The sequence below is a fragment of the Haemaphysalis longicornis genome, unplaced genomic scaffold, assembly GCF_048455015.1.
Source record: "Haemaphysalis longicornis isolate Haplotype H1 unplaced genomic scaffold, Haemaphysalis longicornis Haplotype H1 scaffold_5, whole genome shotgun sequence".
Taxonomy (NCBI): Eukaryota; Metazoa; Arthropoda; class Arachnida; order Ixodida; family Ixodidae; genus Haemaphysalis; species Haemaphysalis longicornis.
In genome coordinates, this window is record NW_027526385.1 from 137,671,302 (window position 1) to 137,676,073 (window position 4,772).

The 4,772-nt window shown below is 45.5% G+C and overlaps 1 non-coding gene across 1 annotated transcript; it reads left to right on the forward strand.

Moving 5' to 3' along the window:
- The first annotated feature begins 4,414 nt into the window (after window positions 1-4,414).
- Trnat-agu (transfer RNA threonine (anticodon AGU)) lies at window positions 4,415-4,487 on the forward strand. Its single transcript has one exon. It is a non-coding gene; the product is annotated as a tRNA-Thr (tRNA).
- The last annotated feature ends 285 nt before the right edge of the window (window positions 4,488-4,772 follow it).

Consider the following 4,772-nt stretch of genomic DNA (forward strand, 5'->3'; position numbering starts at 1 on the left):
CGGCTGGTACACCTCCTTGAAGCAATGGAATAGCTAACCAATAGGAGGAAAGCGCAAATGCTCAATCAACGGCTCAGAAAAGTATTTGTGGTGGTCAACAAGGCCATAGCATATAACTGTTGGTTATCAAGCAAACAGTAGTGGGATGACGTAAGTAACTATGTAGATGCACAAATTAGCATGGGTGCCAACTGAAATCTTCTGAAGCATCTGCTACACGATCACAATAATAGGTCCAACAATAGAAAAATGCTGGAGAAAATCGGGCACGAGGGTACACAAAAAGAAGACGTGCCCTAAATCCTGGATAACCTAGCCTGCAGCTGCTTCCTCTTGGGCAGGCCTGGGCCGAACGACTACACAACGTGCAAAGGTACATAGCGCCCCGAGCTAGACACGCCTTTTTAAAAACCTATGAATTCAGAGAAGTCTTGCAATGCCTCAATGCTAGGTCTTTGCCGCAGCCCGATCACCACAGAAAGAAGGTTCTGACGAACTTAGATGACGACTCCATACAATGGCTCACAGAACAAATCAACAATGCCTGGTAGACGGCCGAGGCTCTCTAGAAGTGTGAAGTAGCCCTGGTAATACTAATTCTCAAGCCTGGCAAACGTAACCTTCCCACTTTTCTAATCTGATACCGATTTCGCTCACGTCTTTTGTCGGGGATATTGCGCCAAATGTAATTAACAATCGTATAGCAAAGCACGTAGAACTGCATGGTCTCCTGCCCAGCAACATGCTCGGCTTCATACCAGGGTCTCTACAAAAGATGCATTGAACTCATCAAGACAAATTATAAAAACCGATACGAGGGACGTGTGGGGCACTCTTGGGCTCGACTTGGAGAAGGCTTTCGACAACATATCGCACAGACACATTCTAGAATTCATTTCGGAACTCAACTTTGCCTACTCCTTTAACGACTATGTAAGGTATAAGCTTGTGTGTGTTGGTATAGCATTCTCGGTACAACGCAAAGGGATGAAAGTGAGTTGTAGATGGGACACTGTATGTGCTGTCTACATGTCGTACTCGTCCGTTTGTTCTGCTCCGAGTATGTCAGGTCGTTCTCGGGGGGCCGCAGAGCTAGGTTAAACTCGGAGAAAACAAATCGGAAGAGTACTCGTTCGGCCCAGAGGGATGCCTTGGGCAGCCGTGATCTCACCCTCGTTGTTCGTTCTGGCGATGAGGCAACTGTCGTATCCCTTTCGGGAATCGCTAGATTTCAACATACTATATACGCAGACGACATTACCATCAGGTGTACGGGAGCCAGTGAAGGGGTCTCTGGTGGTAGACCGAACCACAGCTTTCCTCGAGGGCACAGGGCTAAGGTGCTCGGCAAAAAAGTCTGAGCTACTCCTTTACAGACCGGTAAGGCACTGTCCCAGGCCCAATGGGTGGAAGCCCATATACGAGGATAACATCAAGCTTCCCACCAAGAGTGCTTCCACCATTCTTATTGGAGGCCCTCGAAGGGTACTCAGACTGTTCATTGAACCTATCGGAGTTAACATTACCACACTCTGTAAAATCACGACCAAGACGGAGTGAATGACAGGCCTGTTAACTAAAATCTCTTATAAAAGGGGGTTTTTAAAAAGGATAACATTCCCACTCTTCCACGACCTCACCTTGAGCCACATGATCAACGCAGCTTCAATGCACAAGTGGTACGCATCAGAAAAGAAGAAGTTTTAAAGGCTTATACGTAACAGCACCAAGAAATTTTAGGAGTCCCGGTAAGTGCAATCACATAACACCTTCTCCATGTGGGTGTACATATCTCAATTGACAAAATCGTTGAAGCCCACGAAACGGCTCATATATTGCACCTCTTCAGCACACACCTGGAAAGGGAGATCCTCGCAGTTTTAGAAGTCAGCCCCACTATATTGGAAGAACGTAAATGAGGTATGTGTGATAAACTAAGAGACAACGCCATGGTTGCTCCTTTTCCTAAAAGCGTACACTCGTAAAACAATGCGGGTAGACGCAGAGCACAAGCTTTGGCACTGTTACGGCAGATCAAAAACTTCCCTCATATAGACTGCCTTGTGAATGCGGCTGAGTACTGGTGCACATCTACCTCCGTCGCAGCAGTAGTCAATCACGAAGGCCAGGTAATTTGCACAGCCACCATCAGAGGCTCCACCCCGGCTATGGCGGAGCATTCAGCGAACGCTTTTGCACACCTGGACGAAGAGAGAACTCAAATCTTCACTGATTCAAGGGCGGAGGATAGAAAATTCGCCTCTCGCTCCTGTGCGGAAGCATATAGATTCCTCCAAGATAGAGTACTCCATCCACACACTATCACGTGCTTCCCAGTACATGTCGACTCCCAGCTTGATTCCTTCGCTAACCTCAACAACACCGCACACGTCCAAGGGCACGAACTAACTCACCGTGCAGACACGATTTCGAGAGCATGTCTTGTAAACATACGTCTGTCGAGCTCCGAGACATTCTTTACACCTTTATTGAGGTGACTAAGCATTACTTCCTTGAAAATAGAGTCTAATCTCGTCCCCTCTTAAAAGAAACCTACCACATGCTATCACACTGCGGATGCTTCACAAAGGATCGTATCTAAACCTGGCTTAATTTCACTCTATAAATCCAGACGGGTATTTTCCCGACTGTACTAGATGTGAATACAAAAGTAATTTAAAACACATGTTCTGGTGATGCCCCACGTTACAGAGAGGCCCGAATAGATGCACCAAAGAAGATTGGAGCTCTGCGTTACGGAGCTCGTAGTTTTCACGTCAGTTACGGGCTATCCAGAGAGCCCCGTACATTCGGTAACCTAATCTTTTCGTTTTTGAGTTTCAGAAAAGGCCTGTTTCATGAACGTTGCTGTGGGCGACACGGGCCATTTGAGTTGTGCGGCTATTGTTTTGTGTGTGGGAGCCTGGTGCGGGTGTGGCTTTTACTTGATCTAGTTATTTCCCCTTTACATTCCTTTCTTTTGACCTGGGGCGGGCGGATAATTTCGGATAAGAACTTCTCTCACAACCTATGCTGATCCGAGATTTTATAGAACGTGGGGTGCATGCCACCCGGCGTGACAAAAAAACACCCTGTCACCCTTTCGCTCCAAACATTTCATGTAATATCTACCACACCTGACCTCCCTTTAACTGACTTCGTTGCTAAAACTATATAACTTACCTTCCTTCGCAATACATTCCCATGCATACTCCGGAACCAACTCGTATATATATATATATATATATATATATATAAATATATATATATATATATATATTTATAAATATATAGACAAATTAAGGTGGGGCAGTCAAGAAAACCTCGGAAAGCAAACGGGGAATGCGGTAGGTTTTAGAAAGAAATGAAGAATTTTTGGAGTCAGAAAGAACGTGGGTAAAAATGCCCGCGGGTGAGATCCGAAGCAATGACCTCCAGAATACTGGTCAGAAGACCAGACCGGTATTCTAGAGATCGTGGGTTCGGATCCCACCCGGCGGGCATTTTTTCACCACTTTCTTTCTAACTAAAAAAAATCTCCATCTGTTTAGGGCCTACTGCATGATCCCTTTGTTTTTCGAGGTCTTCTTGGCTGCCAACCCTTATGCTGTCCTAATTCACCAAGCCGCTCATTTCCCATTGCTGATTCGCTATATATATATATATATATATATATATATATATATATGATAAAGGACGGTCCCCGTCCGAAACGTCGATGTAAAGTTATGTTTTCGAAGTAAACTTGTTATGTTTTTTATTGCGCCCCTTTTTACTATATATATATACATATATTTATATATAGAAAATAACGGTTGGCAGTCAAGAAAACCTCGGAAAGCAAAGGGGAGGTTGTGGTGGGTCACAGAAAGAGATGAATTTTTTTAATCGAAAATAAAGTGGTGAAAAATGCCCACCGGGTGGAATCCCAACCCACGACCTCCAGACTACCGGTCTGGTGCGATAACCACTAGGCTACAAGCGGGACTGTTTTCCCAGCACTTTCTAGGGTATTTATGTTAAGGTATTTTTGTTTCCTGCACTTGGGGGTGGTAGCCAGCGCCACTCGGACTATTCGGGGTGAAGGACCCCTTCTTTTTAACCCCCCGGGCCATGACTCGAGTGTCTACGACATGTCGAGAGTGGTCGACCAGAGTTGAACCCTCTTAAGCTCCCTTTGGCACCAAGACTGCCAGAACAGAGGCCCTCTCTAAGCATGTAGCGAATAAGAAAATGGGAAATGAGGGGCTCTGTGAAATAAGACAGAAAATAAGTGTTGGCAGTCAAGAAAACGTCGGAAAGCAAAGGGGAGGTTGTGGTGGGTCATAGAAAGAGATGAATAATTTTTAGTCGAAAAGAAAGTGGTGAAAAAATACCTTAACATAATACCCGAGAAAGTGCTGGGGAAACAGTCCCGCCGGTAGCGTAGTGGTTATCGCACCAGACCAGTATTCTGGAGGTCGTGGGTTCGGATCCCACCCGGCGGGCTTTTTTCACCACTTTCTTTTTTCACCACCCCGTGTAGTCTGAGTGGCGCTGGCTACAATCCTCAAGCGTCAGATACAGTTCAGGTAAATAAAATACCTGAGAAAGTGAAGGAGAACACAGTCGCCCAGATACCCGAATTGGTAAGGCATTCGAGATCTTATCGAAAGACGTGGGTTCGGTCTCCACTCTGGGCGCGTGTTTCTCTTTCTTTCTTTCTCACGTAATTAATAAAAAATAATGTAACGTGACTAACGGTAAAAAAATAGTCTAACCAGTCCCCTATG